Source organism: Oryctolagus cuniculus, chromosome 15 (assembly GCF_051225735.1).
Source record: "Oryctolagus cuniculus isolate XC-2025 breed Fujian yellow rabbit chromosome 15, ASM5122573v1, whole genome shotgun sequence".
In the NCBI taxonomy this organism is placed as follows: domain Eukaryota; kingdom Metazoa; phylum Chordata; class Mammalia; order Lagomorpha; family Leporidae; genus Oryctolagus; species Oryctolagus cuniculus.
This window is the reverse complement of record NC_142881.1, coordinates 55,649,565-55,672,064: the sequence shown is the minus strand read 5'-3', so window position 1 is coordinate 55,672,064 and position 22,500 is coordinate 55,649,565. Positions and strand designations below refer to the sequence as shown.

The 22,500-nt window shown below is 43.0% G+C and overlaps 1 long non-coding RNA gene across 10 annotated transcripts in view; it reads right to left on the bottom strand.

Annotated features, from left to right (window-relative positions):
• The window catches only part of LOC138845369 (uncharacterized), a 71,774-nt gene extending 52,190 nt beyond the window's left edge, over positions 1-19,584 (bottom strand). For 2 of the 10 annotated variants that reach the window (XR_016221632.1, XR_016221634.1), the window contains exons 1-4: positions 19,037-19,577; positions 13,528-13,632; positions 12,008-12,118; positions 9,950-10,098 (exon numbers count right to left, since the gene is read on the bottom strand). This is a non-coding gene — a long non-coding RNA (uncharacterized LOC138845369). The other 8 variants (XR_016221631.1, XR_016221633.1, XR_016221627.1 and 5 more) reach the window with 8 other exon arrangements.
• Positions 19,585-22,500: the final 2,916 nt, after the last annotated feature.

Below are 22,500 nucleotides of genomic sequence, written 5' to 3'. Positions count from 1 at the left end.
TCAGCGCAGCACGCTGGCTGTAGTGGCAATTTTGGGGGTGACCCTACGGAAAAGGAAGACTTTTCTCTCTGTCTCCTCCTCACTGTCTGTAACTCTTAACTTTCAAATAAATAAAATCTTAACAACAAAAAAAAAGTAGCACACAATTCAGCAAGGTGTTTGGCCTAGTGGTTAAGATGTCCATGTCCTGTATCAGAGTACCTGGGTGCAGTTCCTGGCTCCAGCTCCCAATTTCAGTTTCCTGCCAATGTAGACCTTGGGAGGCAGTAGGTGGTAGCTCAAGTTGTTAGGTTCCTGCTACTCATGTGGGATACTTGGACTAAGTTCCTTAAATTTCCTTATATCTTAAGGGAATACTTAAAAACATACATTGTATTATAATTATATAACATTTTTATGGCTTTCAAAGACAGATATACAAAACCAGAATTTTTGGGAAAAATAGTCATTTGATTTCTATCCCAAATTTTTATTGCTATCCATTTCTTACTGTTATCTATCTGTATAGCTACAAAATCTCCTAAATATGTTCTATTGCTGAATTTCTTCTTTAGGGAACCTAATACATGCAGGTTAGATCATTTTCCCCCCCTTTATCCATTTCTTTCTCTCACATTTTTTGATAACCTTTCCTCTATTTTGCTTGATTTACCAAATGTTTCTCCTTTCCTTTTAATTTCTTACTAAAATGTCTGTCAGATTTATTTGCACTTACATCTCTTCCAGTTTGGATTTCATTACTGAAATTATTTCTTTGAAATTCTAATTCTTCCTGAATTCTATCACCTCACTCCTGGGTTATTCTAATTTGTGTAACCACTTCATACCTTTTATTTTCCCATCACTTATTTTTTCCAAGATCTATTTTTATTTATTTGAAAAGCAGAGCACCCGCATGGGAGACCAGGAGGAAGCACCTGGCTCCTGGCTTTGGATCGGCACATTGTGCCAGCTGCAGCATGCCGCCAATAGCAGCCATTTGGAGGGTGAACCAACGAAAGGAAGACCTTTCTCTGTCTCTCTCTCTCTCTCTCTCTAACTGAGAGAATTTTCCATTTGTGGTTTCCTTTTCAAACGGCCCTAACATCCAGGGGCTGAGCCAGGCCAAAGCCAGGAGCCAGGAACTTCATCCAGGCCTTCCAAGTAGGTAAAGGGGCCCAAGGATTAGCACCACCTTCCACTGCTTTCCCAGGCACAGTAGCAGGGAGCTACATCAGAAGTGGAACAGCTGGTATTTGTGAACTGGCACCTTTATGGGATGCCAGCATTGCAGGTGGCAGTCCAATCTGTTATACCACAACACCCCTATTTTCCTGTCACTTTAAAGTCATTGTGAGATATTTAAAATTTTTACCTGTTTTGTGGACTTTTTTATGTACTATCATTATAAGATGCTTACCTTGTTCCTTATTCTCTTTATGACAAAGTTTGTATGAGATTCAAATTTGCTATTTCTCAGTTGTACTTTATGTGACAGTAGAGTTTATGACCCTTTAGGAAGGAGGGATGGGTTAGAACAACTTTTGGAGCTTCATGACTCTAGATCAAGGGTCAACAAGCCATAGCTCATGGGCTAAATTCAGCCCATCACCTACTTTTATAGCTTTATTGGAATATCGTCATGAGTATTTGTTTACAGCTTATCTATCACTGGTTTCATGCTAAAATGGCAGAGTTGAGAAGTTCTCAAAGTCTAAAATATTTATTATCTGTCCTTATTTGTTGAACTCCACCATCTGTAGTTTAAGTTTTTGGTTTCTTGGTTCTCTTGTGGGGAGGAGGGCAGATATTTCATCTACCAGTTAAGCTGCTGGTTAGGATGCTAGCATCCCATTTCAGAGTCCTGGATTCAAGTCACTCCCAATCCCAGTCTCCTGCTAATGTGCACCATGGGAGGCAGCAGGTGATGGTTCAAGTAGTTGGGTACCTATCACCCACATAGGAAATATAGATTGAGTTCCCTGCTCCTGTCTTCAGCCTGTCTCAACTCCAGCTACTGTAGGCCTTCGCAGACTGAACCAGCAGATGGAAACCATCTCTCTCTCTTTGTGTTTCTATACCTCACAATAAATATTTTTTTAAAAACTTACTTGAGAGATATACACAGAGAGGCAAGATACTCTCTCCCTGTGCTTAGCTTTTGGTGATTTTAAAACTCTATTCTTGGGGCTGGCGCTGTGGCTTACTTGGTTAATATATATATACATAAAGGGAGATATATACATATACATATATGTATGTATATATATACATACACAGTATATATACATACACAGAAGGGCAACATATCTAATACATACATTTATATAGATATCTATAATGTATACACACACACACACACACGAGAGAGAGAGAGGGAGAGGGAGAGGGAGAGGGAGAGGGAGAGGGAGAGACAGAGAGCCATCTACTGTTTCATTATCCAAATGCTCTCGATGGCCAGGGAGCTGAAGCCAGTAGCTTCGATTGCAATTCAGGTCTCCCTAGGAGTGCCACAAACCCAACTACGTGAACCATTATCTCTGCATCTCAGCATCTACATTAACAGGAAGTTGGAGTCAGGAGCTAAAGCTGGAAGTAAAGCCAGGTACTCTGACATGGGTCCCAGGCACATCTTCCCAGTGTCTTCACCACTAGGCCAGTTGCCTGACCTTTATTTCTTATTTATGAGAACTCCTGGTTGTGTGCTTCTCCCTCACTTTCTGAACCTTCTCTTTCCTTTGTCTCTCTGTTCTGTTCAACTCCCATAATTTTTCCTTAGTATGAGCGTTGTCTTTGAAGATTCAGCCGATGAATTTCCGGAGTTCTTAAGGATCAAACTACTGCATTCTTTTTAGACCTTGGTGCTGTATATTGTCCTTTCACTCATCCACAAATTGATGTGTGGATAAACCCTTTGTGGGTTAAGCGGTTCTCAAATTGGCCAACTGTACTTAGCTTTTGGTGATTTTAAAACTCTATTCTTGGCTGGCGCCGCGGCTCACTAGGCTAATCCTCCGCCTTGCGGCGCCGGCACACTGGGTTCTAGTCCCGGTTGGGGCGCCGGATTCTGTCCCGGTTGCCCCTCTTCCAGGCCAGCTCTCTGCTGTGGCCAGGGAGTGCAGTGGAGGATGGCCCAAGTCCTTGGGCCCTGCATCCCATGGGAGACCAGGAGAAGTACCTGGCTCCTGCCATTGGATCAGCGCGGTGCGCCGGCCGCGGCGGCCATTGGAGGGTGAACCAACGGCAAAGGAAGACCTTTCTCTCTGTCTCTCTCTCTCTCACTGTCCACTCTGCCTGTTAAAAAAAAAAAAAAAAAGAAAGAAAAGAAAAGAAAAAAAACTCTATTCTTGGGGCTGGTGCCGTGGCTTACTTGGTTAATCCTCCGCTTGCAGTGCCAGCATCCCATATGGGCACCGGAGTCTAGTCCCGGTTGCTCCTCTTCCAGTCCAGCTCTCTGCTGTGGCCTGGGAAGGCAGTGGAGGATGGCCCAGGTGCTTGGGTGCCTGCACCCGCATGGGAGACCAGGAGCAAGCACCTGGCTGCGCTGATTGTAGCGGCCATTTGGGGAGTGAACCAACGGAAGGAAGACCTTTCTCTCTGTCTCTCTCTCTCTCTCACTGTCTATAACTCTACCTGTCAAATCAATACAAATAAAAATTAAAAAAACAAAACCCTCTATTCTTCTCAGGTCTGTTAGATGCCCCAGTGCTTCTTCCAGTATCATTGTTGATATTATGGAGGTCTTTCAGCTGCTGGTAGTGTTTCCTTTTCTTCTTATACGTCAGGGTTGATGGCAACAGCTTTTCGCTGTGTTTTGATGTTAATAGCTTTGGATTTGATATTCTATTTCCATATATTTTTATTGGAAGATTATGTGGCTATAAGGAATTCAAAACTATTTCAGTAATACTCTCATCTTGTTAGAATTCCTAAGATTTGTACGTATTTTAAACCTGGATGAAGTATTAACAAACTAAAGGAAAGCCACCCAGGAAAATAGTAGGGTTTTCCAATGATCTCCTTCCGAGCTCCACAACATTATGATTTTTTTAACGATTATTTATTTATCTGAAAGACCTAGCAACTGAGAGAGGGGTCGGGGGAGAGAGAGAGAATCTTCTATCCACTGTTTACTCCCCAAATGGCTTGCCAGCAGCTGAGTTTGGGCTGGGCCAAAGCCAGAAGCTCCATCCTGTTCTCCCAAATGGGTACTTGGACCATCCTCTACTGCCTCCCACGTGCGTCAGCAGGAAGTTAGGCGAGAAGCAGAGCAGTCACGCCTCGAATCAGCACCACAATACGGGATGCCAGCAGCACAATCAGCAGCTTACTCTGCTGTGCACAACACTGGCACATTACTTTCATCCTAATAACCAATCTGTTCATTTCAGAAACTAGACTCCATTGAGCTTTCATTAGGTGCCTTTCAACTAGAGCCAGTGTAGGGGTTTTTTATAAATAAGATTTATTCATTTGAAAGGCAGAGTTACAGAGAAAGAGGGAATGAGAGAGACAGAAAGTGAGATCTTCCATCTGCTGGTTCACTCCCCAAATGGCCACAATGCCAGAGCTGGGCTGATCCAAAACCAGGAGCTTCTTCTGGGTCTCCCATGTGGGTATAGGGGCCCAAGTATTCCAATGCTTTCCCAGGCACATTAGCAGGGAGCTGGATTGGAAGTGGAACAGCCAGGACCCAAACTGGAAACCAATATGGGATTCCAGTGCTGCAGGTGGCAGTTTTACCCACTGCGCCAGCTGCTAGTATAGGTTTCTTTTTTTAAGATTTATTTATTATCTTTCTCTCTGTCTAACTCTGCCTGTCAAAAAAAAAAGTTTATTTATTTGAAAGGCAGAGTTATAGAGAGGCAGAGATAGAGAGGTAGAGAGAGCAAGAGAGGGAGAGAGAAGTCTTCTATTCGCTGGTTCACTCCCCCGTAGCTGCAATGGCCGGGGCTGGGTGGATTATAAACCAGGACCTTGTTCTGGGTCTCCCACGTGGCTGCAGGGACCCAGGGACTTGGGCCACCTTCCACTGCTTTCCTAGGCCACAGCAGAGAGTTGGATTGGAAGTGGAGCAGCTAGGACTTGAACCAATGCCCATATGGGATGCTGGCACTGTAGGTGGCAGCTTTACCTGCTATGCCACAGCACTGGCCTTCAGTATAGGTTTTTATAACAATGAAAAATTCATGGGTCATGATCTCTAGGGGTTCACAGTAGAGCAGAGCAAATACCCACACATAGACAATTACAACACAACAAGATTTTGTGTTGCAATAAAAGTAAGTAAACATTTCTCTGAGTACCTAGAGGTGAAAACATCTAATTCTGCTTTAATAGAGGCTTCAGAAAGGCGACAGTGCTTGAGATGAGTGCTAAGGGAGGAAGGTCATCAGGCAGGGGAATTGAAGGACTTGTTCTCACATCACTAACACCGTTTTGAGAGACCACCTCTGCCACCAGTTCTAAGCATCCTATCTGGGACAGCTGGTGGGGTGCTGGGACATGGGTGAAACTGACCAAATCAGGATACAAAGTGGGTAAGGAGGAAGAGTCACGTTGTAGGATGGGAATTGTAGAGGTGAGGTGAGGAATTCAGTTCTAATATATAGAGTTGCAATGCCCTTGGGGTACCCGGGTGGAAACATCTGGCAAACAGCTGGAAATATGGTCCACAGCTCAGGAAAGCTCATGCATTTAGAATGCATCATCAGGTCGTACTGAACACTCAAAAGTGGATGGGATCACTTAAAAGGGTAGAATGAGAAAAGAAGAAGCAAAAATCAAGCTCATCACCTTCCAGTGGTCTACAGAGGAAGAGAAGTCTCAGGGGATACTGAGGAGGTGCAGAGAAGCAGGAGATAACATGGAAGCCAAAGAAAGGGGGAATTAGAAGGAGTACACGGAGAGGCCCAGGAACTACCAACAGCAGAGTAACTACTGGGCTTTTCCGTAAGGTAGACACTGGTACTGCAGCAAAGGCTGTCTCTGTGGACTGGGGGTAGCAGCTACATCTCCACCAAGGCAGTGAAAGAAGGTGAGGGAAGAGACACAGTAGAAAAATTACTTTTTCAAAAAGTGTGGTTGAATCTGACACTGTCAAAACTCTGTATAATAGACTGTGCCCCATATGTAACATAAAACCAGCGAACCAATAAATGCTTACTGTGTGTTTATTATGTGTAAGCCATTGTGGCATCAAGTATAAAAAAGATATTCATGATACAGCCCTTGTTATAAAGGATACAAGTGGAAAAGAATGTTAGGCAAATTCATAAATGTACTTTCAAAAGAAAGCCCCTCAAACCCTAAGCAACCAAACTAAACAAGGCCCTTTCTTAAGAATTTGAGAGACAGAAAAGGCGAGGGGAGCTTCCATCTGTTGGTTAACTCCTCAGATGCCCACAGCAGCTGCAGCTGGGCTGGCGTAGGAGACAAGAGCTGGGATGTCTACCCAGCTCTCCCACGAGGGTGGGAGAAACAGTTGCCTGAGCCATCATTGGTGCCTCCTCCTGGGTTCTGCTTTGGTAAGAAGCTGGAATCAGGAGACAGAGCCAAGAACCAAACACAGGCATTCTGATGTGAGATGTGAGCATCTTAATCACTAAGCTAGATGCCTAGTTTTTATATATTAGCCTTTATTACCTTTTTTTTATGTGACAGAGTTACAGACAGTGAGCGAGACAGAGAGAAAGGTTATTATCTTTTTGTTAAAGATTTATTTATTTATTTATTTATTTGAAAGAGTTACACAGAGAAGGAGAGGCAGAGAAAGTCTTCCATCTGCTGGTTCACTCCCCAGTTGGCCACAGTGGCCGGAGTTGTGCGGACCCAAACCAGGAGCCAGGAGCCAGGAGCCAGGAGCTTCTTCTGGGTCTCCCACATTGGTGCAGGGGCCCAAGGACGTGGGCCATCTTCTACTGCTTTCCCAGGCCATAGCAGGGAGCTGGATCAAAAGTGGAGCAGCCAGTACTAAAACCAGTACCCATATGGGATGCCAGCACTGTAGGCAGTGGTTTAACCCACTACGCCACAGCGCCAGCCCCAGCCTTTATTATCTTTTAAAAATGTACCAAGAATGTATGTGCATGATTTTTAAAAATAAGGGAAATGTAAGCTGTTGAAAAAATATAAAACAGGAGCCAGTGCCATGGATAGTTGGTAAAGCCACTGCCTGCAGTGCCAGCATCCCATACGAGCAACAGTTTGAGTCCCAGCTGCTCCTGGGAAAGCAGTGGAGGATGGCCTAAGTGCTTAGGTTCCTGCACCTGTGTGGGAGAACGGGAAGAAGCTCCTGGCTCCTGGCTTCCAATCTACCCAGCTCTGGCCGTTGCAGCCATTTGGGGAGTGAACCAGTGGATGGAAGATCTTGCTCTCTCCACCTCTCTCATTCCTTCTCCGTGTAACTCTGTATCTCAAATAAACAAATATTTTAAATATATATATATACACACACACACATATATATACATATATATAAAAACAGTAAAACAAAAACAATTCTGTGAATTGATATAGTTAGAAATCATTTGATTAGGAATACAGTACCAGATTCTTGTATCTGGGGTGGGTATGGTGGCATAGCAGGCTAAGCTGCCACCTGTCATGCTGGCATCCCATTTGGGGCCAATTAAATCCCAGTTTCTCCTCTTCAGATCCAGCTCTCTGCTAATGCACCTGAAAAAACAACCAAAGATAATCCAAGTGCTTGGACTCCTGCACCCACGTGGGAGACCTGGAAGAAACTCCCAGCTCCTGCCTTTGGCCTGGCCCAGTTCCAGCCATAGCAGAGTGAACCAACAAATGGAAGATCTCTCTCTCTCTCTCTCTCTCTCTCTCTCTCCCTCCCTCCCTCCCTCTCCCCCTTCCTCCTCCTCTTCAGCCCCTCCTTCCCTCCCTTCCCCCCTCCTCTCCTGTATCTGTCTCCCCCCTCCTCCTTCCTTCCTTCTCTCTGTAACTCTACCTTTCAAATAAATAAAATCTTAAAAAAAAAAAAAAACAAAGCTCTGGGGCCAGCGCTGTGGCACACTAGGTTAATCCTCTGCCTGCAGCGCCGGCATCCCATATGGGTGCCAGATTCTAGTCCTGGTTGCTCCTCTTTTAGTCCAGCTCTCTGCTGTGGCCTGGGATAGCAGTGGAAGATGGCCCAAGTGCTTGGGCCCCTGCACCCACATGGGAGACCCGGAAGAAGCTCCTGGCTCCGGATCGGCATAGATCCAGCCATTGCGGCCATTTGAAGAGTGAACCAACGGAAGGAAGACTTTTCTCTGTCTCTCTCTCACTGTCTGTAAACTCTACCTGTCAAATAAATAAAAAAGCTCTTGCATCTATTCATTATAAGATTAAGTATGTGCGACCATAGAAAGAATAATTACATCATTCATAGATGAATGCAGATTCAGTACTGTGTCTACAAAATATTACAACAGATAAATTCCTTACTATCCAGTCAGTCAGAAGTGGCTATTACAGCTACTGCCATCACAGCTTTCAGTGCAGAGGTCCCCCTTCTCAGTCATTTCCCCTCTTCTTTGACCATCTCTGAAGACTTTTCACTGGTCACAAAAGCACCATTATAGGCCCAGCCATTTTTTTTCACTATTCTGTTTTCCATCATCTTTCTCATCAGAACCTAAGTCAGATTCAAGTGCAGAATAAAACTGACCACAAAAAGGACTACCAGGTTATACAAGTGTTCCTTTTCAGCCTCCTGTGCTATGAGCAAGTTTTTCATTTGCTGTCTCTCATGGCAGCACTCTGGGATCCAGGAACCAGGTCTCAACACAAGCAAACAAGAATGAAATGAAAGGCAGCACAGAGCCAAAAGATACGTGCACCACCAGAAGCAGGGCAACAGTGGGGAACCACCATCTCTTCTCTGAAGGTGGAATCTCTCTGGCTACATTTAATTCTGTTCCCACAGTAGGGTTACATATAGGATGTCAAAGGTGGCAAGGAAGCACAAGACCTTAAGCAGCATTGACTCACCTGTCTCTTCCTTTCTTTTCTAACACTCAGACCTGGCCTTGAGTTGTGAAGGGTTGATGTACAAGGAGCAGATGCTACACCAAACTGGAATGCTGTAGCTCCCATGGAGAGGGCTCTCAATGTATTCTGGCAGGTGGGTCACACCCAGGGGATGGGTAGGGGAGCCTTTTTCCTGCTCATTATTCACTAGAAAAAAGACATTTCATTGTGTAATTGTCAGATTGGCTTCCTTCAGTGGCCCAGGGCAAGTGACTCTGAAGTCTGACCAGAGAGCGGGTCCTCTTGGGACTAGGTTGAACCTACACAAATCTTCCAGCTGTATTGGTGAAACAAACTACAGGTGCATTTGTGAACTAAATAATAGCTTTCTTTTCTTGAGTGCTGACCCAGATGGTTAAGTAAATAAATTACATCCAAGACTACCTCAATGTTATGACTGCGAAATCTGAAATAATTCCTTTAATCAACTATCCACAGAGTTGAGTCTCCTTTGCGTCCTGACCTAGAAATGAGTATTTGTCATCATGACTTTCAGAGTTCTTTGGTGAGAAGAGATGCTCAGTACCAGTGAATACAAATTCAAGTTTTGTTATCAAATTTTCTGGAGATGAATTAATGAAAACCTCTGTGTCCCATTTCACTGTGGAAGTCTCTGCTGACATTTAAGAATTGTTGAAGGATTTGGGAGAAAAATGTAATGTCGTTGTTCTGATTTTAAAATAGAGATTTCAAATAAACCAAGTTACTAGAATTCAAAAGGGAACTTCAAAAGCTCAAGCCCTCAACCCACAATTTTTCCCCTGACTTTCAGATGCTCTTTGATTTCCTTTCACATGAGAAAAATCAAGTACTTTGACAGAACTGTTCTGTTTCTATCATTATTAAGGACTCAAAGACTAAACAAACTATAATGGCTAATCTGACATTGTTAATGAACCAAAAAATCTTATGAATCCAAATCACTCTGATACAGCAAGGATACGTTTGTTGTTCTGGGACCAACAATCGATGGCTCATTAGACTCTGGCATCACTGAAGCAGCCGGCTTTTGCGGAAGTCAAGGAATCCGTGATCATGGAACTTGGTGCAGTGGACGGTGATCCAGCCTAGATCAGCAGTTGTAAACTCCAGCTGTACATTAAAAATTCAGGAGAGGGGGGCATTTAAAAAATATTCATGGCCAAACCCCACTCCTGAGATTCTGATATAATTGGTCTATGGAGCTCTACCACCCTAAGATCATACTTTTTCAAAGCTACTCCCACCACCAGCTAGGTATTTCTAATGTACGTTCAGGTTAAAAACCCCTTATCTTAGTCTTTTCGGGCTGCTACAACCAAAGATCATAAACTAGGTGGATTATAAACAACCGGAACTCATTTCTGAGTGTGGGAAGTCCAAGATCAATGCTCTGACAGATTCTGTGTGTAGTGCGGGCCCACTTTTTGCTGCGTCCATGTGGTGAAAGGAGCGAGGGAGCTCTCTGCAGCCTCTTTATAAGGGCACAACTCACATTAATGAGATCTGTGCTCTCATGATCCAATTTACTCCCCAAGCCTCCAGCTCCTAATGCCAGTAAACTGATGGTAACTGGATTTCAACATTTTAATATTACTGGTACACAAACATTCAGACCACAGCACTTCTGATCTAGATTGCCTAGATTTTTATGATACTGAACTCCTATTTATAATTGATATAAACAATAGGGACAAGTGCATTTATAAAATATTTCTTTCATGATGACTTGTTCCAAATCACCATTCTCAGAACTTGATGGTTTAGAAAATTGGAATTACTAAGCAAACATATCACTTATACAGAAATTAAAATAAAAAACATAGGTACATGTAGAGATGATGCATAAATGAGTCACAAGATGAGCTTTTAATTTTCTGTGAAGTTGTTTATAGTCTTGGAATAAAATCATAAGCTTTTCTATAGAAATACCTCATTGAAGATAGAAGTAACCTTTAAGGTTCACCTCACTTGTGGTAAGTGCTGGTTCAAATGCATGTTCCCAGATTCTCATCTTAATGTTTGATGAAATATTACATTTTTAAAGTAAAGGGTACTTTCTAAAAATGATATAAGATGCCACAATCAACTACTAGACATTAAAATAAACATTAGAGACAGTTTACAGTATATTTGTCAAGATCACATACTCTGGAATTAAATAAACCACAGTCTAAGCCTGATTTTACTCTTATTTGAACATTAGACTTTTACCTCCCTGATCCTCAACTTCTCCATCAAATAAGGATGTTATAATACCAGAGTGTGAGGCAAAAACAGAGATAAAAACAAATTTATCTCTTGATCACATGGCATTGTTTCCCATCTAAAGAACTAATGAAAAGGAAGATAAACCCAGACTTTTCTGTTAAATGAACTAGTAAATAAAGTTGTTTGCAACATTCATTCCCTAAATTCATTCCTATACATTTATTTCAATGACTGCAGTGCGGCTGTAGGTGTTCAGTCACATTTAGGTATGTGATCATTTAGAACAACTAGCACATAGTATGTACTTAGCTATTTTGTATTGGTTGCAACTACTGTGCATTACTTAGTCAATGTTGCTTAATAAAGTAGGTGGGATTTTTTTTATTTTGGATAAGCAAATCGTGTTTGTTTCCTAAATAGTTTGTATTATGTGGGAACAATCTTTCATAGAATCCATATCACTTCACAGTCTATAATACTGTATATCAGACAGCATATGTGTGTAAAATTACAAAGGAAAAAGACAACATCTTTATTCCCACATAACTTGTAACTTAGTGAAGAGGGCGAGAAGGAGATGAGCTCTGCCGGCCAAGTGAAGGAACAGGCCAATCGACTCATCGGGCTCACGTCATACTCGATGCTAACCTCCTCCTGTGCTGCCTCTCTATTCCTCAGACAAGAGCTAACATGGCATCTAGACAATCAGGAGAAATAATATTTACAGGTTCATTTGACACATCAGTCCCATTTATATTCCGGGGAGAGGGAATCAAATCTACCAAGAAGAGAGACATGCTGATGTCCTTACCCATCAAATAAGCTGATTTTCTGCCAAATGGATGTGATCATAGGCTAAGGGTGAGCCTTTCAATCAGGAAACTGGCAGAGGACAGGATGACACCAGGCTCACTTTACAGACCTTGTATTTGATTAATAGAACAGAGATTAAAAAAGAAAAAAGATTGTACTAAATGACATCATCTGCTTAAGAAAAACTACACTGCAGCACATTTGTAGCAATATCAAGGTTGCAACTGAAGGAAAAAAGCAGATATGCCAGCTCTAAAAAAAGAACATTCATCATCTGCATTCTTTCAATTTCCTTACTTTTGCAGTGAAACTTTGAAGCTATTCTATTTCTGTGAAAAATTCCTGCAAATTGTTGTAATCACCTATAATTCCACTTGAGGTAAATGAAACTATGAAGTAAGAAAAATGGCTTTATTCATTAGTTCATTCAACAAATATATATTGCAAGGCTACTATGTGCTAGACACTGTGCTATGAAAAATAAGACAGGGCCCCTGCCCTCTTTGACATCACAATCCAGTGAGGGAGAAAGAGGCAGTCAAAAAGGAAAAATCAAATAACATCAGAGATGATTAATGAAGTCCAATGAAGAAAGTGAACATGGATATGAGACCATAATGTGGCAAGTTGTCGCTCCCCCTCTTCGTGGAGGAACGACACAGGACCCTGCGCTGTTCTCTCGTCTGCTCGGCCCTCCCCGGGTTTGCTGCTGGTTCTTCCCGGGTTGGCTACTATCCCTTCCACCTCCGTGGAAGGGCAGTTCCCCCTGGCCGCATTCCCCACTTCCGCAGGGGAGCGGCACACCGCCGGCCGGCTTTCTCGGGGGCTGCACGGGTGTTCCTTCAGCTAGATGTTCCCCTTAGATGTTCCTGGTGCATGCCGTCTCTCTCCTCCTTTATAGTCCTCCTCCGCCAATCCCAACTCTGCTACCCACACGCCGAGTACGCTGCTCTCCAATCAGTAGCAAGTCCTACAGTTTATTGGTTGAACTGGAGGCAGCTGTGCGGAAGCTGTTTACTTCTCTCCCAGCGCCATATTGTGGGAGAGCAGATGCATAGAATAAGTCTTAATTCCAGTAACTCAGTCCAGTCCGGGCTGTTCCCCACAGCAAGTGTTTGGCACAGCAGGTAAGAAGCTTTCTGGGAGGCCCACACCCTAGGGTGGTGTGCCTGGGTTTGAGTCCCAGCTCTGCTTCCAGTTCCAGCTTCCTGCTAATGTGGACTTTTCGGGAGGGAGCAGCGTTTAGGTCCCTGCCACCATGTAGAAGATCCAGATTGAGTTCTGGGCTCCTGTCTCCAGTCTGGCCCTGGCCAGGCTATTGCAGGCATTTAGGGAATGAACCACAAGATGGAAGATAAAGTCAGGAGTAACCAGTAACTTCTAGGATATATGGACCACCCAGTGGAAAAGGGGCCCAACTAGAGCTGGCAGGAAGCTAACACTTTCATTCTTTCATCCTTCTTTTCAATCCCCTGAAGATTGCAACTAATGCCAAAGTGCAGTAAACAGGGCTCCTACCTTTTCACTGGTCAGTAATGCCCAAATAGCCAAGGCTGAAACAATATTTCTTTGAGTTAAAGGCTTTCTTCCTTCTTCCTAGATGAAGCCTCCAATCTTAAAGCTCTTAAAAAAAAAAAAGATTTATTTGTTTATTTGAAAGGCTGAGAGAAAGAGAGACAGACTGAGGCAGAGAGAAATCTTCCATCTTCTGGTTTACTCCCTTAATGGTCCCGACAGTGCTGGGCCAGGCTGAAAGCAGGAGCCAGGAGATTCTTCTGGGTTTCCTTATGGATGGCAGGGGCCCAAGGACTTGGGCCATCTTCTGCTACTTTCCCTGACACAGTAGCTGGGAGGTGGATCGGAAGTGGAGCAGCTGGGATTCGAACCAGTGTCCGTATGAGATGCTAACGCTGCGGGTGGCTGCTTAACCTGCTATGCCACAGTGCCAGTCCCCAAATCTTGAAGCTCTAAGATTAAACCAAAGTCAAATTGGGCAGTTTCCTCCTCCCACCCCCACCCCCACCACTCTTAATGTCAAAATCTGGAAATAGTTCCAAACTAGATCACAGTGTTTTGAAACTAGGATAGAGGGGCCGGCACTGTGGCACAGCATAGTTAGTCCTCGGGCCCGTGTACCCATGTGGGAAGACCTGGAGGAAGCTCCTGACTTCAGATCAGCACAGTTCTGGTTGTTGCGGCCAACTGGGGAATGAACCAGTGGATGGAAGACTTTTCTCTCTCTCTGTATCTCCTTCTCTCTCTCTGTGTAACTCTGACTTTCAAGTAAAATAAATAAATCTTTAAAAAAAAAAAGAAAGAAAGAAAAAAAAACTAAGAGAATCCCTCTTGATGCTGGCTTAGCTTTGAGGACTAACAGAAAAAGCATCATTGCTGTTAATTGTGTTATAGTCAAATTATGTTAAAATAAAAGAGTTATGTAAAAAGTAAACAAATTTTTTATCTAGGTTAGATAAATTTAGAACATCAAATAGAAGAAAAAAGGTATTTTCAGCAACTGTGAATCATTCTCTGATTTGGACCAGTTTTTGGTAACATCTTTAATGACCTTTCTTGACACTCAAGGTGAGAAATTCAAAATTCAGAGAGAAAAACTTAAGAGCAAACCTATGAATCATTTAGTGTGAATTTGGTTTAAAATTTATTCCACCTGAGGGAAGTTTCATTATTAATATGGTCAAAAGAGCTGGTCCTAGCTTCAGAACCTTTCTACCTAAAAAGAACAGTTTTAAAAAAAAATAAAATTTCTAACTGTATACATAATATTTACATATCCAACCACTAATAACTCTTTGACCTCTAAATAAAAAAAAAGAAACAAGAAAGACCTGAGGAATGAGTATTTTCCTACAAGATCTTAGGTTATTACTATGTGAGTACATGTTACTTCCTCTGTAACATGGACACACTCAGTAAGCTTTTTATAACCTATATGATGGTTTTCTTGGTGAAGATAACCTTTTGGTACCTCCCAATACAATACGTACAAATTGATATGACCTCTGCTCTGTTTAAAAGGAAAACACTGGGGCTGGCCCTGTGGCACAGTAGGATAATCCTCCTCTTGTGGTGCTGGCATCCCATATGGGCGCTGGTTCTAGTCCCTGCTGCTTCACTTCCCATCCAGCTCTCTGTTATGGCCTGGGAAAGCAGTAGAAGATGGCCCAAGTGCTTGGGCCCCTGCACCCATGTGGGAGACCCACAAGGAGCTTCAGATTGGCTCAGCTCCAGCCACTGCGGCTGTTTGGGGAGTGAACCAGTGGATGGAAGACCTTTCTCTCTGTCTCTTCCACTCACTGTCTGTAACTCTACCTCTTGAATAAATAACTAAAACCTTTAAAAATAATTAAAGAAAGAACATCCCATTCATATTGGACTAAAGAGCTACATCTATTTTTTTATATGGCTTCTTTATGGTCACACACAATACAGAACAATTCTACCTCCATGTTTCACTTCACCAAGGGTTTCATACTTAGCAGATTATGGTTTTGACCTAATAGGTTGATGCCCTGCAAAGTATTTCCATGCATGTCCTCTCACCATACATTGCTAAGTATACGACAACAAAAATTATAATATGTAAACTATTATTAAATTTACTTGAGCTTTCCAAGATCATAGATATGCATCACTATGATCCTAATTAAACATAAACAATCTAGATGCCCATTTCCAAGTTCATGTGAGGGAACAGGTTTAAAAAAAAAAAAAAGATGTAGGTGTTGATGGTATTTTGTTTAGGGCTCTTTGGTTAAAGACTGTTATTCACACCTCAGGTGCTCAATGACATTTGCTGGCTTTCTGGGATACCAAAATGCCTGTTGAATGGAAATTGAGATGGAGAAAACCACAAGAGTAGAAATGAAGTTCCCAGTTAGAAGATTCTTGCATTATTCATGTAGAGATGAACGATTTAAAATTTGGATGATGGTGGTAAAGATGGTAGAAATAAAGAGTACAAGGATTTGGGATAGATTTTGAAGTAGGATGAATAAAATGTGCTGATGAATTAGACTTAGAGGTTGAGGAAAAGGAGGAATCCAAACTTCTTTCAACTTTTTTTATTTTTTTACTTGAAAAGCAAAAAAGTAGAGACACAGAGACAGCAAGATCTCCCAAGATCAGCCAAGAACAGCCAAGGTCAGGCCTAGGCTGGTAGGTGATGGTAACAGTTATTAAGATTGAGATGTACATACTTGGAGTATTAGAGGCATAGAAATTAGAGTTCTGTTTTAGACATGATATATTTAAGATACCCGATAGCTATCCTAAAGAAGATGGAGATTAGAGTTGGAATTTGAGTCTGGAATGTCAGATAATTTGAATGTATAGACCTCACAGCACTCAAATCCCTTGGCATGAAATATGCCATGGCATGATGGTTCTAGCTCAGCTGAGAAATCAGACAGCAGAAGATTTTTCCATACCTGAATGCTTGAGTGTAGACCCCACAACTGATATTTCCCATTTCTGGTTGTGCCTACTTACCTCTTAAAAAAACAAACAAACAAAAAATGGGGCCGGCATAGAGGGTAAAAGCCACTGCCTGCAGCACCGGCATCCCATATGGGCGCTGGTTTGAGCCTCAGCTGCTCCATTTCTGATCCAGCTATTTGCTATGGCCTGGGAAAGCAGTAGAAGATGGCTCAAGTGCTTGGGCCCCTGTACCCATGTGGGAGACCCGGAAGAAGCACCTGGCTCCTGGCTTCGGATCGACACAGCTCCAGCCGTTGCGGCCATCTGGGGAGCGAACCAGCAGATGGAAGACCTCTCTCTCTCTCTCTGCCTCTCCTTTTTCTGTGTAACTCTGACTTTCAAGTAAATAAATAAATCTTTAAAAAAAAAAAAAGATTTGAAGAATGAGAATAGGAGAGGGAGGAGGAAGAGGGGTGGTAGTGTGGGTGGGAGGGCAGGTGCAGTGGGAAGAATCACTATATTCCTAAAGTTGTACTAATGAAATGCGTGAAGTTTGTATTCATTAAATAAAAGGTTTCTGGGGAAGAAAAAAAATATTTGATTTCTCTTTTTAACTCTGCCTTTAAATCTTCCATCCACTGGTTTACTCCCCAAATGTCCACAGTGGCTAGGGCTGGGCCAGGCCAAACCCAAGCGCCTGGAACTTCATCCAGGTCCGCCACATGATTGGCAGGGGCCCAAGGATGTAGGCCACCTGCTGCTGCTTTCCCAGGAGCATTAGCAGGGAGCTGGATCAAAAGTGGAATAGCCAAGACTATAACGTGCTTTCATATGGTATGCAGGTGCTGCAGGTGGTGGACTAACCCGTTACACCACAATGCTGGCCATGCCCACTTACCTTTCAATCACACGCTCACTTGGAAACAAATGGCTTGGAATTCTGAGAGTTGATTAACCCAGCTTCAAGGGGTGTAGGAGGTACCCAGGTGAAGTGCTCAACCCTCTTTGATAGACACTCTGGGTGCTATGTACAAGTCTTTGGAGCGTTTAGATTTCCCATATTGAATCTTTCCTTGCTATCATGACATTTCTCTTCCTCTGAGGGAAGGCAGGGGGATCTGTCAGACATCTCTCACTGCACATGTTTGATTCATGATCATTTAAATGACTAAAACTCACACATCGGCCTCCTCCCCCTCCTCCTCCTCCAAGATGGTCCCCGGTGAGCCTCATCTCCTTGTATTTATTCTCCATGTAGTCTCTCCCACAAGAAAGTAGGGCTCTGGGTTACCAAGTTACCAATAGGCAAAAATGGGAGACTCCTGAGGCTAGGCACCCTGGTACTGCAGCTTCCACCCCACTTCCCTGGATTGCTCACTCTGCGGGAAGCCAGTTGCCAGGTTCTGAGGAGACTCAAGCAGCCCTGCAGGGTTCTCGTGGAAAGAAACTAAGTCATCCCACCAACGAGCAGCCTCACCTGGCCAGCCAGAGGAGCGAGCCTCCTTGAAGGGCCCCTCCTGCTTCACTCTGGCTTTCGGAAGGTTTTAGCTGACAACTGAGGATCCCTAACCCATGCAAACTACTCCAGAATTCCTGACCCAGAGAAACTGTGAACAACAAATGATTATTATCGTTTTAAATTTTGGGTGCATCAACATAACTAATTCCTCCTGTAAAAAGGTGGTATTGTTGTCATGTCATTATTAGAACTTTCTATTTAGTGATGTGAAAAGCATGGAAAATACGTTTTTCAAAAGAGAAACATCCAGTCAATCCACAGACTCTCTTGCATCTCAAGCTCTGTGCTAAAGACCCAGTAAAGAAGCTGTGTTTGTAGGTGAGGAAGGAAAATAACTTAACTTGGTTAGGTTATGGTGTTTTAGGAACTCGGCCTGCTTGACAAAGGAAATCACAAAAATATTTTGGATCTTTTGTTTTCACTGTCACAAACAGTTCCCAAGTGCAGAGGAAGGAACTTTGGTGTTTCCTTTATACCAAAGCAGACTGGGCTGTGGTGTTTTACTTATCTGAGAATAGGAAGTTATGCGATTATGAATCCTGATTATCAGTGTTATTCACAGCAGAAGCCTTGTAAGATTTAACTTCTAATCAAAGCCTGCCAGAAAGGAAACTCTCCAGTGCTCCTGCCTCCCCTTGGACACTTCTTGACCCACCTTGAACATGAATCTCAACTAACAGAATCTGTCAAATCATAAACTCATTTTTTGTGCAAGAACTCCCAAAAATTAGAGTGTGCCACTCTCACAGCCTAGACTGGCTCTGCTCTTGTTATCCAGTACACAGCATCTAAATGGCTGAACACTGACAATCCTGTACCATTTTAATAAAATGTTTATTTTGTGTCTATTGTCTCATTTGAATCCATCCCATTTTACCTGATAAGATAATGAGGCACAGGGAGTTTATTAACCAGTCTCATTTCCTCGAGCCATTGCCCAAGTCACTCTTACCTCTCTGAGAGACGAGGGGGTTGGACTATTTTCTGAGCCCTCTATCAGTCCTAAAATTCCTGTGTTCCAGACCATGGAGACAAGAGCCAACCAGTGCATGAGACAGAGAAAGCACAGACCTGGGACGAGAAGAGCTGGATCCTGGCTCCACCATGGACTGGCCTTGAGTACTTGGAGAAGTCGTTTAAAGTTTCCGAATCTCAGAAGCCTTTTCTTAAAAAGGGAGTTAGTAAGACACACCTGATAAGAATTATTTTGCAGGCCAAATGAAATAAAATATGTAACTACTTATTTTGCTTTGGGACCTTGATATAGTGAGTTAATTTCCCGGAGCCCCAGGTCCCCATGCATAAAATGTGATAGAACAGGTAGGAGCAAGTTCAGTTTTGGTGAGATGAGTGATGTGGTGCTGCACCCGTCTCCCCCTTTCTGGAGTGCAGCCCTCGCTGGAGCTGCCTGGGCTTTGTCAGCTAACAGTTCTCCCTGCCAGGGAATTCATGCAGCTGAAGGCTGTTGATCCAGGGTCACACCCCCACTCCCAGGAAGCAGCCCACATGCAAGGACTGTCGGTGCAGGCCTGTGAAGGACACGCTCTCCTGTCTCAATGCAAAGAGCTATCTCAGCCCAGAGCTCCTTATGAGGTTGGCTAAGCCCTTTATATAACCGCATCCCAGTCCAACCGCTCCCTCTGCCCAGTCTTGTTTCCTTCCCTCCCTCCCAGATGCCATTCCTGAGAGCACCGCCCTCAGAAGCTTCTTGCATGCAAATTTCTATCTTAGAATCTGTTTCCTGGGAATCTAACCATCATGCTGTAACATGATCATAGTGAGATAACAGATAAGAGAGAGCTTTAAAAACTTAAGTTATCAGCAACACTGGATACCATTTACCATTGCAAAAGGAAGCTTATCTAGAAAACAGTGAATGCAAGACTTTTCTTTATTCCTCCCATAAATTGTGTTCCTCTGCCACTATTTGCCCATTATGGCCCCAGGAAAGAGAAAGAGCAAAATGCCACCTTGCACTGGAGAATATGATGTAGAAGCAGTCCCTTCTGGTCAAGAAAAGAAACCTTAGAGAAATGTTCAATTTAGGAGGAGAAAACGAGAGATGAGAGAAGTTACGCTGGTGCCCACACTTTAATTCTCTTAGAATGGTATCTGACTTTCGACTAAGTAAATCTTTTTTAAAAAATAAACTTAAATATATGTGTAAAGTAAAAATACTTGATCTGTGCTCTATGTTTCAAGATGTGTCCTTCATGTCCCATTTACTTTTTTTTTTAAAGAGTTATTTATTTACTTATTTATTTGAAAGGGAGAGTTACAGAGATGGAGAGGCAGAGGCAGTGAGAGAGCGTGAGCAAGCGAGAGACATCTTCCACCTGCTGGTTCACTGCCCAGATGGCTGCAATAGCCAGGGCTGGGCCAGGCTGCAGCCAGGAGCCAGGAGCTTCATCTAAGCCTCCCAAGTGGATGCAGGGGTCCAAGTATTTGGGCCGTCTTCTGCTGCTTTCCCTGGCACATTAGCAGGGAGCTGGATTGGAAGTAGAGCAGCCCCAGACACAAGCCTGTACCCATATTGGGATTCTGGCACTGCAGGCCATGGCTTAAGCCACTGTACCACAGAGCTACCACCCCCCCCAACCCTGTATCCTATTTACATAATTTTTAACAGGCTTAGTGCTTTTCCCATACTTGATACATTCCTTATGTATAGTCCTGATAGTTTTAATTTTCTGAAAACTCTATCAAAGTTTGCCATCTGTTCTTTTTGATAGGAAGTTTAATGAAAATCATCACTCGTGCCAGCATACTTACAACATTGACATTTCCATTATAAACTCTATTTTGTTTATGCACAACAGGTTTTTTTTTTTTTAATTTATTTGACAGGTAGAGATATAGATAGTGAGAGAGGGACAGAGAGAAAGTCTTCCTTTTCCGTTGGTTCACCCTCCAATGGCCGCTGCGGCCGGCGCACTGCGCTGATCCGAAGCCAGGAGCCAGGTGCTTCCTCCTGGTCTCCCGCGGGGTGCAGGGCCCAAGCACCTGGGCCATCCTCCACTGCCCTCCTGGGCCACAGCAGAGAGCTGAACTGGAAGAGGAGCAACAGAGACTAGAACCGGTGCCCATATGGGATGCCAGCGCCGCAGGCGGAGGATTAACCAAGTGAGCCATGGCACCAGCCCCGCGCAACGGGTTTTACCTTGTATTGAAAGAATTCAGATAGCCTTTGTGAATGCTGATTTAGATTCATTGCATACATCAGAATCATGTTTTATAAGAACCTGAGAAAAGATTAATCCACTTCTGTGAATAAGAAAATAAAGTTTTTCAAGTACTAAGTTCAGATGGTAGTTAAAGTAGGTCAGGTGATTTTTTTAAAATAAACTTTTGAAAACTTAAGATTTTAAAACTTACATGCAATTTGAATAACTAAAATGTAATTGAAATATTAGTTGAAAATGTTATACTTTCTTTTTTTTTAAGATTTATTTATTTTATTTGAAAAAGTTACAGAGAGAGAAGGAGAGGCAGAGAGAGGTTTTCCATCTGCTGGTTCACTCCCCAGATGGCTGCAATGGCCGGAGCTGCACTGATCCGAAGCCAGGAGCCAGGAGCTTCTTCTGGGTCTCCCACGTGGGTGCAGGGGCCCAAGGTCCTACTGCTTTCCCAGGCTATAGTAGAGAGCTATATTGGAAGTGGAATAGCTGAGACTCGAACTGGCGCTCATATGGGATGCCAGCACTGCAGGCGGCGGCTGTATCTGCTATGCCAAGCGCCGGCCCCTATACTTTCTTTTCTATGATTGATACCCTTTAATTGAAGGCCTAAGAAAAAATGTAAAATAAAACATGGCCAACAGACAAGGTTTTTTCTAATTGTATTATGTAAAATAATTTGAGTACTTATCTAATAAACCATAACTAGCTCTTTAGTAAGTCATTGGGTAAGAAATGTCTTTCCTTTATAAATATGTTAACACTGTCTGAAGCAACAAGGATTTCAGTTATGACATAGTTAATGCTCCAATATCAGATTTAGAACTATGCCTTCCTAGGGTCATTTTTGTATGTTATTTGGATGCTAAAACGCCTATCTTAGTGAAGTCCTAGTTCAAAATAATTTTTAGAGGCAGGCATTTGTCACAGGAGTAAGACCCCATTGGAATGCCCATGCTCCTTATCAGAATGCTTGGATTCGGGTCTCAGCACCCTGCTGACGTGTACCCTGGCAGCACCAAGTAGTGATTCAGGAAGTGGAATCCCTGTCACCCACTGAGAGACCTAGACTGAGTTCTAGGCTCCTGACTTCAGCCTAGCCCAGCCTCAGCTGTTGTAGGCATTTGGTGAATGGACTGCAGATGGGAGATCTCGCTCTGTCTCTCTCAAATACAATAAATAAATAAATAAAAGTTGTTCTTTTTTTTTTTTTTTAGAAAACTTACGGTGGTGTTGACTTCCTTTCTGTAACAGAAACTTGGTGCAAACGTTTTTATAATCCTATGAAATTATACCTTTAAATGGATTTCATTATGATTACACAAGCCTTCACTATTTAGTTGATTTAGCTTTTTGTTT